The following is a 12,365-nucleotide window of genomic DNA, read 5'->3' as shown; positions in this document are numbered from 1 at the left end:
CACTTACCTCAATCAAGGTTAGCCAACTTTAGAATGGCTAAATTGGTCAAAAGAATAGTAAACAGATAAAGTGTTGGGTAGGGAGGCAACAGAGCAGAGCTGAAAGAAAAGAAGACAGAAAAAGGTGGAAAATAGATAAGGGTGGAATAGAGTGTTAAGTGGATTCTTCTATCCTAAAAATCTGTTTTATTGCAAAGTACACAGTAAGAATCATTGCGTTCTGTAAAGATTCTCTCCTTAACTACGCAACCCTCCCTGATTCAGTTACACTAGACTGCTATGTTTGGGAGAATTCTTACCTTTTATTTCTGCGCAAAATTCACCATATTCAGTGGAAAGGTTAACAGGTTGTCCCAAGATTCTTTATCCCTCAAAAGCCCAAATTAAAGAATGATTAAAATCTCCCCTTCCACATAGATGACACATTTTACCTTTCACCTTCATTATGTAGATTTTAGCCTCTACATTGTCACATCAGTGATGTTAGGGGAAGCAACCCCTGTAACTCACACAGAATCTGGAATAGTTTGGGTTTCCCACCCAGCAAATTAGAAAACCTCCTCACAATTCAACTGCCCCAGGTAGAGTGTTCAGAAATGCATTTCCTTAGTAATTAGGAAAAGTTAACCATAAACTAACCATAAACTAAATACTGCTCAAGTCCCACCTAACAAGAATAATTTTAAATTGCTCAAGAATAATTTTAGTGACGCAAAGTATCCAGCAACTAAGGTAAAATTCATACTATCTAGCATATGATCAAAAATTATCAAGTATGGAAAGAAGCAGGACTACAAATCTATGATATGGAAAGAAAAAACAATCAATTGAAACCAACACAAAAAAATGACAATGATTATAGAATTAATAAGTGGGTACATAAAATCAACTATCATGACTATACTAAATATTTTCAAGAAGCTAGAGACAAGATTGAATGGTAAGTAGAGACATGGAAATATAAAAAAGAAATTCTAGTCATGAAAAATGCAATAACTAAAAGGAGAAACATACTGGATAGCAAGTTAACAGAAAATTGGACACTGCAGAAGATTGGACACTGCAGCAGAAAAGGTTAGTAACCTGAAGACATAGCAATAGAAACTATCTAAAATAAAAAATGAAGAAAAAACTGGCTGAAAACAAACACATAGAGCATCGGCGGGCTATGGAAAATCTTCAAACAGCCTAACATATGAGTAATTAAAATCTTCAAAGAATAGAATGGGAGGAAAGGTAGAAAAGATATTTAAAGAACTAATGGCCACATTTTTTCCAAATTTTAATGAAAACTATGAATCTACAGATCCAAGAACCCATCAAACCCTAAGCACGAGACTCAGGGGAGAAATATACATCATAATAAGTTGGTCTAAAGCAGTAATAAAGAGAAAATTTTAAAAGCAGGAAAGAGAAATATACTTTATCTACAGAGAAATAAAGATGAAAATTATAGCCAGCTTCTCACTAGAAATGATGGAAACCAGAAGACTGTGGAGCAACATCTTTAAAGTACTCAAAGATTGTAAACCAAGAATTTGACTCATCAAAATATCTTTCTAAAACAAAGATGAAGTAAAGACTTCCAAATATGCAAAACTCAAGGAATTCAACAACACTAGACTTCAATACAAGAAAGGCTAAGGAAGCTCTTCATTCAGATGATAAATAATATCAAACGGAAATCTTGATCCACTGAAAGGAACAAAGGCCAGCAGAAGTGGTAAATATGTGTGCAAATACAAGCAATATGATTTGTCAGTAAAAGTCAACATTAACTCATTTTTTCTTATTGTAAAATGTTGTGTCAAAAGAGAATTTCCATTTTATTGCTTTCCCATCCATATGCTAAGTACTAAAAACCCAAATGTAAATGTCCACCTACTATAACCACAACCTCCTTCCTAAATCCCCTGAAAGTTATGCATGCTGCCCCCTATAAAACAGCCCCAACTCGGGCTAAAAGCAGAGTGTATTGTAATTTTTAAAGCCTTGTAGACTGTGAGAAACAGCAGAAATGTATCAAAAAATGTCCTCATCTTAAGAAAAGAGTCAGTAGCTTTTAAAGACTACCTCTATAATGTAATAATTCAGTTTTCTCAGATATCTATCAACTTACGTAACTTTCTTGCCCTCTGAGATTGGAAATGGTCATCCAAAGAGCAGAGGCAAAGTGAGCCAGCCCTGCGGTCCTGGGATTGTTACATAGTCCAGGTAGAAAATGAAACTGTGTAAGAAAAGTGAATTTAACAATCCCATGAAAACTGATCTGAACCATATTTACTGTTATAGGTATGATAAAACGGAAGAATCTTGCAAAATATAGGAAGAGCTAGCAACAAATATTTTGGATAAAATCAGGAAAATATTTCACATCTACTTTGCTGCCAGATTTAAGACGTTTCAAAATCTGTGTGGAGAAGGTACCAAATACAGCATTTACAGAAATTTTACCTGAAGCAAAACATTGTTGAGACCTTTCAGAGAAAATGAGATGAAGAATATAAATCTAGAGGGAAAGGGAAAAGCTGACTATTGAAAAGAGTTGACAATACATTCTTTTAAAAAGTGGGAAATCCGTCACACCTGTGGATAAATAAGCTAAGTCAATGCTATGATAAATGCTCAGATAAAGACCAATTCCAAGGACAATTTGCCAAACAGGTAGAAGAACAAGCCATGCAATTTCATCTTTCCTCAATTTAGGGCAACCTGCTTAGTCATAATTTTTGTACCTCTACAAACTTCTGATTAATTTGGCCCTTACACAATCTTCCCACAGGGTGGTGCTCAATTCAAATAATAAGCCAAGTCTCAGCCCCTTCAATTTAACCTGGCCCTAGAGGATTTTGTCGATTTGCCTGTCTTCAAAAAATGCTACTGGATTGTGTGAATTTTTAACCAATTTGCATTCATCCTATGCATGACATTTTGAGACCACACTAACTAGTTTCTCTTTAAATGCATGACCTGGATCTCAAGTGAGCCCCCCATCTGCTAGACCATCACACTGCAAGCCCTCAGTCCATTTGCTCTCTCACAGTCCTAAAGTGACTACAAGACTATTATGACTATTACTGGTAGAAGACTGTATGTCCTAAAGGACTATTTCCACCTCTCCATCTTTAAAATCCCAACACCTTCTTTGCTTTCCCTAGTTTCAACCATTGATTTTACTTTCTATTTCATGGAGAAACCTTGCAGCAATCAGAAAAGAATTTCACTCTTATGAAAAAGGAATCTTAATACAACCTAGCAGGCCCTATGTGATCTGGACCCACCACGTGCTCTCTGACCACATCTCCTCCCACTCTAGGGGTTCACACCTCAGTAGACAGCTTACTGTTCCTCAAACCCACCAGACATACTACTTCATCAGATACCCACATGGCTGACCCTTTCATCCTCTTCAAATAGTTGTTTAAATATGAGGCCCTCCCTGAAGACCACCTTTACCACCTATTTAAAATTTCAGACTGCCCTCAGCCCTGATGATGCACTTCATTATCCTCTAGGTTTTATTTTTCCACGATGCGTATAAACTTCTAATGAAACGTGCTATCTACGTATGTGTTATTTTATTATTTATTTTCTTTCTCCCTCGCTAAAATCTAAGCTCATGAAGTCAGGAATCTTTATTCATTCTGTTCACTGTTTTATCTCAAACATCTAAAATATAACTGGCACATAATAGTTACTCAATAAATATTTGGGGAAAAAATAAATTTCTACGACATGTAGAACCAAAGTACAAAAAAACTTGGTAGACTCAGATCTTTGGTCATATATAGTGAAAATAAAATGAGCTAAAATTAAACAAATCTAGACTAGACTTCAGTGAGTCGTCAAAACATTTGCAGAATTTTCAAAATCTTTTCAATCATCTAATTGTGTATAAATGACGAGGAACCATACGAATATTTTTACATATTTTTAATTATGAGTTACTTAGTAAGTTTGAAAAATTGACCATTAAATACAATGATATTATTTGTTTACTAAAATGGTTTAATATTCAGTACTAAGGTGCTAAGGATAGAAACTATTCCAGTGACCAACAAATTCTCATCTATTTCTTTTTTCCCTTTACCACTTTTTAATAAGGCCTTTAAAGATCTCCCTATATGAAAAATTCCTTCTTTCATGTGAACAGATATATTCCATATTTTAAACCTGTATTTAGCACTTTGCATTGGCTCCCTTGACCACCGTTCCACCAACCTTCACTTTGGAAGGTGTTGGAATACTAAAAGCCATGTTTCCCACACTCCCCATGTCTTGGTCTCTGGACATACGTGGGGGACTGGAATTGGCCACCCCAAGATATGTCTCTCTGGCATGAGGATTGTTTGGGCCTGGTTACTTTTAATAAACAACAGACAGGAAGGCAACTCTGAGGGGTGGAATTTGCTTGCCCTTTGTTAAGAAACATTTACATTGTAAGGGAAATCTCCATCTGAAAAGGTGTCTCCCTCTCTGTACTAGGAAGAAGGGAGGATGACCTTATCTCTAGAAACTCTTATCAATGCAGAAGGCAAGGACTTAAATCTGCATAATAATCTTATTCCTGTTTACTGTGCTTGTCTGGTAACCTCCTATAACTGACTCCCTCCACCCCCAACATCCTCCTTTGTCTTTAGCTGAAGATGATATTTAAGGTGGTGGCTCCAGCTATTTTGGCGAGTTGCTCAGCTTGCCTGAGCCTCTCCCATGTATACATGTTATAAAGCTTTGTTTAATTTTCTCCTGTTATTCTGTCTCATGTGAATTTAATTTGTTCTCTGGCCAGAAGAACCCACAGTGGGTAGAGGAAATGTCTTCCTCCCCTACACATACATTAGGTTCCTCCCATTAATAATGCTCCTGAGTGACTTGGAAGGTGATACTGAAGAAGCCATCTTCTTTCAGCTCTTGTCAATAGATGAGTCAATAAGACTAAGAGAAGATTAGCAATTTCCTTATGCCCAACATTCCACATCTGGTAAGTAGCAGATAAAGTATTCCAATCCATATCTTTAAACTTCAATTCAACATTCTGTGTATTAGAATATAGCTTTATTTGGTATGCAAATTCTTGTAGATAATTTTTGTTAATTCAATTTCACTTATACCTCCCATCACTAAAAAATAGTTTGACTAACTAGTTGGAAAATTATGACAAAGCTGTCACAGCACTTCATCAACCATGACTTTCAGCAACAAGGTTCCTCTGTGAAAATGCACAACATATTCTTGATGGAGAAACATCTAAAGAGTCTCTGAATATGATATTTTGTGTTAAATTCTCACAAAACCTTTATTTTCCCAAAAGTTCTGTGAATCTCTCAACCTCCTTTGAGTCTCTCTTACTGTGCGAGCATGACATTCCCACTGCTAGGTGACTGCAGCTCTAAGGAATGCTTATTAGAGTTTTGACCTATTACACTTGCCTCCAGAAATTCTAATTCCTGAGAAATGCTACAAGCAATACTTGAACTATTAAAAATGACAAAAGTTGCAATTGTTGATGAAAATTAGAAGTAGCAGAAATTAGAATAAGAATAAAAGATTTCAGGCTTCTTTTTTCTTTTTTTCACTGCTTGATAGCCCTATCCTGCCTGGGAGGCTGGAATACAACCAAGGGCAAGTCAAGGGCGAGCACTGGAGAAGTATTTAAAAATGCCCTTTAATCCAGGTCATATGCCATCATTGAAATAATATCAAAGCTAATGAATGGGAAACTGATGGAAAGACATCAAAAGCTCAGTGGGGGAGGTGTTAAAATAATTATGAAAGACACAAAAAATAAAAATTGACTATAGCAAATCAGGAAATAATAGGACTTTAAGAAGTAATCTAAGTCAGTTTGACTATCTCAGGGTAGAGAACTTGGATAGGTTAGGAATTTTCAGGGATCAAGTTGCAGAACTGCTCAAGGATACCAATTGCCATTGAATAATTTCTTGAGCTTTAAGAGGAAATTATTCCAAAGGGGAAAAAGCAAAGCAAGCAATGCATGCTAAGAAGCATATGGCTCTGCTGAATGATAACACTGGTCATTCTATAGCTGAGGTAAAGATCACAGTGCAGGAACAAATAATTACATGATTATGATGTGGGGTCAGTGAGCCAAGGAGTTGAAAGAAAGATTTCTTGGACTCTCAAGGTCTGGCAGTAGTGCTCTTTTATTCAGAGAATAGTGTGGAATAGCATGGGGACAGAACCCATGGGCAGGAAGAGCTGCTACAAACATGGGTTGAGGGTAGGACTAAATTTAAGACATAGCTATGTGAGTTATCTCTTTACAAGACAAAGGAAAGAATATGTAAAATAGTCACTAAAATGGTTTCAGTGCAGGTGGGGTCTGGTTATTGAGTGGTCCTATAATTTTTAGATAAGAATAAAACCAGATTAAGTAAATGGTTGAAGCCACCACCTTAAATATTATTTTTAGCTAAAGACAAAGGAGGATGTTGGGGGTGGAGGGAGATCTGATCATGGGAGATTACCATACAAGGACAGTAAACAAAATTCGGATTTAAGTCCTTGCCTTTGGCATTGATAAGAGTTTCTAGAGATAAGGTCATCCCCCTACTCTCTGCTACAGAGAGGGAGACACCTTTACAGATGGAGATTTCCTTTACAATGTAAATGTCTCTTAACAAAGGGTAAGTAAATTCTACTCCTCAGAGCCTCCTTCCCGTCTGCTGTTTTTAAAAGTAGCCAGCCTAAAATAATCCTCACCAGTTAATACTGTGATCTAGATTTCTGTTTGTGCAGCAGCATGTTGGTCTGGCCCCAAGGATATTCTTGCCCCTGGAAACACCCTATTATTAAAGCAAGTGAGTGGAAATTCACTGGATTAGGAATTAGCACCTTTGTCAATGGAGGCTGCATCTCAGCCCCAAGAGATGCAATTTGAATAATGCAAGCTGGTCTTGTCCCAGCTGCTCAAACAGGCACCCTGGCTTCTTAAAGCCCAGATCTGTCTCCCAAACGAGAACATTATATTCATAATGTGTGTTCTAAGAATCTGAGTCAAAAATGTTTCTACTTTGACCTCAGAATACAGTCAACTAAGATTTGAAAAGGGACCTGAAGGATTTGGTAAATAATGTGCTTGTGTGCCTTTTAGTAATCATCCTTAACTGGAGAGAATGTAAATCCCTTGGTAAATCAGAAAGGTTATTTCTTCATTAGGATCATAAATACTTAAGGCTTCTGTTTTAAATCTCTCTTTGAAAACAATAAAAATCCTAGTTCTACAAATTTGACTAAGACATAATAATAGGATGACTTTTCAGTCTTTTATATGCCAGACAGCTTGCCTTTACAGTTAGAAAAAACAAGCTGGAATAATTTCACCTGGTTTTGTACCCTCTGAAGTTACTTCACACAAATGAATCTTGAGTTTTGTAAGATCTTAGGTTAGATCTGAGATGATCTCAGAATATGTATTTATACAACTTTCCATTTTTGACCAACTATAAAAACTAAGCTCTAAGAATCATCTTTATTGATGATTTAATTATTTAAGTATTTAATATGTAGATTTTAGTTTTTGCATAGAATTATAGCACAGAAATTACTTCCAAAATGTGACAACTATTAATTGAATCAATTATATTGAATAAGTGCATACATATCCATTACTCTTAAAATATGTCAATAATTTATACTCCATACTTGTGTCGATGAAAATGATCCATAACCAATCTATAAATGAAAATTTGGATGAGTTTATTCTGAGCTAAAATGTGAGGACCATGACCCAGGGCCTTTTTTCCTGAATGAAGAAAGGGCACCAAAGAAGTGGGGTGGACTGAGCGGTTATATATCCCCAAAGAGGATGTTTCACATAGGATTGAAACGTCCTTTTTACAATAGTCTTGAGACTGCTCTGTCGGCACAGCAATTGATGGACCAGCAGGCAGGTCTGCTGCCTCGGTGGACACAACAGGGTGGCAGGTCTGTTGTCTGGAGCTGGGTGGTCACAGGTGAGCTGGATGACCAAAAGTGAGCACAGCAATCAGTTCCTAGCCTAAGGAAAGATGCTAATCCTTAAGGAAATGCCAACGTAGGGGGAAGTTGCACCTTTATCTTAAGGCCATTTGTTCTTGCCATAGTAAGTGTTTAAAGCAGATATACAATGCATGCTCAATGGCCACGTCAGGCCCTTTCGGGAAAAACAAAGTCAGGCCGAATTAGGTTTACACCAAATGGCTTCCTCATATACTCCAAAATATCCTATTACTTCCCGTTTCTATTTGTCACTTGTGTGCTTTATCTGTAACCAATACTTATCATCTGAGTAAGGAAATGTGAGTTATGAACAGGAGTTTGTACTTGGTTCTAACTTCAGTTAGATCAAGTCATTGTGCTTGATCTGTTTTTGTACTCTTTTCAGCAAGTTTTTAAAAATTAAATGAATGGACCTCTGTCTTAGAAATGACAATTGGTGAACAAAATTAAATATCTAGGTTTCCAAAAGTGCTCATCGGCAGCAAGTAAGGAGGCAGAAAATGTACCTGGACATACTTATTAGGAGATTCTGTCATCCCCTTTTTCCAATTTCACTTCTCTCTTTCCCTCTTAGTATGTGTCTGTGTCTCCCATTCTCTTTCCACTTCTTTCCTTCTCTTTCTGTCTGCTGTTTTCTAGGATCCGAGGCTCTTTCTTTCTTGCTTTTCCTGCTATTGGCTTCTGATCTCTGCTTAAGGAAAAAAAAAGTGAAGTATTATTTTTCTTAAAAGTTGTAATATATAATATATAAATAATATGCATACATAAACATTTCAGGAAAATGTTCAGCAAAAACTTAATTTGGATTTGTAGATAAAAGACAGAGACTATTTTTTGTAGATTTGTCAATATACTCAAATTACAATATTTTCAAATTTAAAATTGTTCTGAATTATTTTATAATGTACAATGCATGCCTATAAGATAATAAAGATAAAACAAACATAATACAATTGAAAAATAAGAAATGGATATAAAGAAGAAAGACAAAATGTTACAGAAAGAATAATGTTCTCTAATACAACGTTAATGAGAATAAAAAGTTTAAAAGAAAAATTTATCAATACGTATTCCAATTTTAAATGTTCATACCCTTTGATTCTGAAATTCTACTGTAAACATTTATCTTACAGAAAATATATACATATATATGTATACACAAACATGCAAAGAGTTTCACGGCAACGTTGTTGAAATAGAAAATTCCAGTAAGATAAATCTTCATATACTGACATGGAATGCTGTCAATGAAGAATTATTCATTAAAATGTAAACTGCAGTAACGATGTGTATCGTTGTATAATTACATTATTAAATTGCATGTGCCAATATCTAATTTCAGTCTAAAAAGACTAAAAAGTCTAAAAATACAAATGCACCCTCAAAAGATTAAATCATCCTTGGTTAATTACACAGCTGGAAAGTGTTCCAGAATTCAAATTAGAACTGATGTTTGTAGGTTCAGGCCCTTACTTTCCATTTTACATTGTACACTGTCTCTTATCCCCACCTCTGGGCCTTTGCCCATGTTGTTTCCTCTGCTGGGAATAACCTTATTCTTCTTTTCTGTTAGCCACGGTCTAGCTTTAAGACAAATAATTTCTTTTTCTTTCATTTGTTTAGTTCGCAATGATTTCTATTATCATCATTTTAAATTTATTAGTCCTGCCATTATTTAAGGAAATGGACCACATTTGAAAAATTTTTTAAATATATGTTGTATACTTAACTTATTAGGGAAAGTGAGTGAAGTAGACTGGCAAAGAAAAAGAAAAGCATTAATTATAATTCCCTCTGTCTTCACTTGAACACTCTTGTCTTCACTGACTTACTACGAAAGGAACTGTGACAAAGGCAGCTGACGGTGTGATTCAACACTGATCTGGAAGTTCAAGGTACTGTTAAGTTCTTGGTTTTGGCTGCCATATATCTAGGAAGGCAAATGGTGAAGACTACAGCCAGCAAATGGCACCACTGTGCCTGATTGACAGAAATAGCAACCAGATTCTGATAACAGATTTGCTCTTAACCACAGAGGATGAACTGGCACCAGCATTACCTGTGCCCTACAGCACACTGCAGTTTCCTTCCAATTGATAAAATTTCTTGGGTTGTATTGATATCTATTGCATCCTTAATAATCTATGAGAAACTTTGAGAAATGTGAAAGAAATAACAATCCTTAAAAATTTCCCTTTGGAAATAAGAGAAACACGAAACAATGATATACAGAAAAGATGTTTTATGAGTAAGGAGAAAGAGTATTCAGATTGGTGAAGGTGGAGGTGAGCACTGGGTAAAGGAGAAAGGGCTGCATGAGGGAGTCCTAGTGTTGGATGGATTGATGGAAGGAATGGACAAAGGCAGTAGGCAAGCCTAGAGCCTACAGACGTAATGACATGATCAAGAAAAACTGTGTGTATACTGCTTTTCACAGCTTTCTCATGTGTGTTAGCTCCTTTGACCTTCATAGCAGCTCTGTGAGGCAGGATGTGAAAGTTCTGGGGGGCTATAAAGCATAGTAGTTAATAGTCCATGATTTGGAGTTAGTCAGGTACCAGCAAAAAAATTGTGAGGAAGTAATACAACTTTTCTAAGCCTCAGTTGCTGCTTCAGAAAATCCACACAATCACAGCACTTACATTGTATGGCTGTTTGTCATGATTAAATGAGAAAAAACCCTGTGTGCATTCCACTTAAATAGTCAGGAACGCATACTTGGTATCTGTGGTTTCTCTTTTACTAATTGTGCTGCTGCAGAAATTGAAGCTTGAGGAGGCTGAGATTATAAAGACAGTAAGAGGCAGGTTTGAATCCAGTGACGTCCCTTGCAAAGGAAAAGGCAGATATGAAAAGAAATGGTGTGAGTCTGGCAGAAGCAGGTAGAATGACAGTGGAATAAATAAAGTAAGAACAGAGAAGTGAAGTTGAGTAAGTAAGGAGATGCTGGTGATAGGAGTTGAATGTTAGGTCAAAAAATTAAATTCTGTACTGTATTTGATAGGGAGTCACTCTAAGTTCCAAGTCAAGGACAGAGGGGCATTAGATATTACTTAGAGCAGTGACTTCCAATTTTTTTTTAACATGAAATGAATTATCTTTTTAAGGAAATCTTACCCACAAGTATAACAATTAATGCAATTAATCTGAGTATTGTGTGTGAAAAGGACAGAGCCTTTTCTCTTGTTACTCATCTAATGAACCATCCTTATACTGCAAATGAGGAAACTGAGTCTCAGGGATGCCAGAAACATGCCTAAACCACAGACTAAGTGAGTGACACAACCTGGAATGAAACCCGCTTCTCATTTCCTGGCCCCTGAGCCAGTGCTCCTTATAATTCACAAGGGCTCCTGAAAGAAATATCTCAGTTCGTGGGCTTTGAGGGAGAGGATGGTATAAAATAAAGTGAATAAAATCACACTTCCATAGTCTCCTGTGGATGCTCTGCGTTTTGTGTAAGGGGTGGGGGTGGAGGTGGGTTGTTGAATAGCAAGAGTGACCTCTCAGCATTCACAGTGTTTTATAGTCCAAACATCAATTGGAAGTTATGCTCTTTGCAAAATTACTAAGATGTGTCAGCCAACCTCCGCTTAAAATTCTCCAGTAATATGAGGTATGTTTTCATTGTAGCTTTTCTTCTAGGTGTCAATTGTAACTCTCCTGAAACATCAAATAATCTGTTCTTCCCTTCTGCAGTGGGACACAGGAGTTAAGAATTTGAGCTGTGTGATGAAAATGCCGACTCCACAGCACACCAATTATAGAATCTTATGCAAGAGATTAACTTCCCAAGACCTCAGTTCCTGTTTTTTACAATGTAAGTTGTAATGGTACCTAGTTCATATGGTATCATGAGGTTTAAATGAGGTAATACATGCATCATGCTTGGCACAGTGCCCAGCAGCATCATGAACCTAAAAGCTAATTTTTTTTTCTTAAAGATTGGCACCTGAACTAACATCTGTTGCCAATCTTCTTTTTTTTCCCTTCTCCTTCTTCTTCCTCTCCCCAAAGCAACTCAGTATATAGTTGTATATTCTAGTTGTAGGTACTCCTGGTTGTGCTATGTGGGATGCTGCCTCAGCATGTCTTTATGAGCGGTGCCATGTCCACACCCAGGATCCCAATAGCGAAACCCTGGGCCACAGAAGTGGAGCACGCGAACTTAACCACTTGCCCACTGGGCTGGCACAAAGCTAATTGTTTAATTATTGTTATTATTGTGTTCTGGGATCTTTTGCTCTGTTTATATAAGAGAGGAAACTCAAAGAAATGACTTGGGTCAACTCAGGTTTGAGTTGGTTATATTGGGGATTTGTATCTTTGTAAAGCATTTTGGTGTAATCTTCATCATTGAATAG

The sequence above is a fragment of the Equus quagga genome, chromosome 17 (assembly GCF_021613505.1).
Source record: "Equus quagga isolate Etosha38 chromosome 17, UCLA_HA_Equagga_1.0, whole genome shotgun sequence".
Lineage (NCBI taxonomy): Eukaryota > Metazoa > Chordata > Mammalia > Perissodactyla > Equidae > Equus > Equus quagga.
This window is presented reverse-complemented; position numbering follows the sequence as displayed.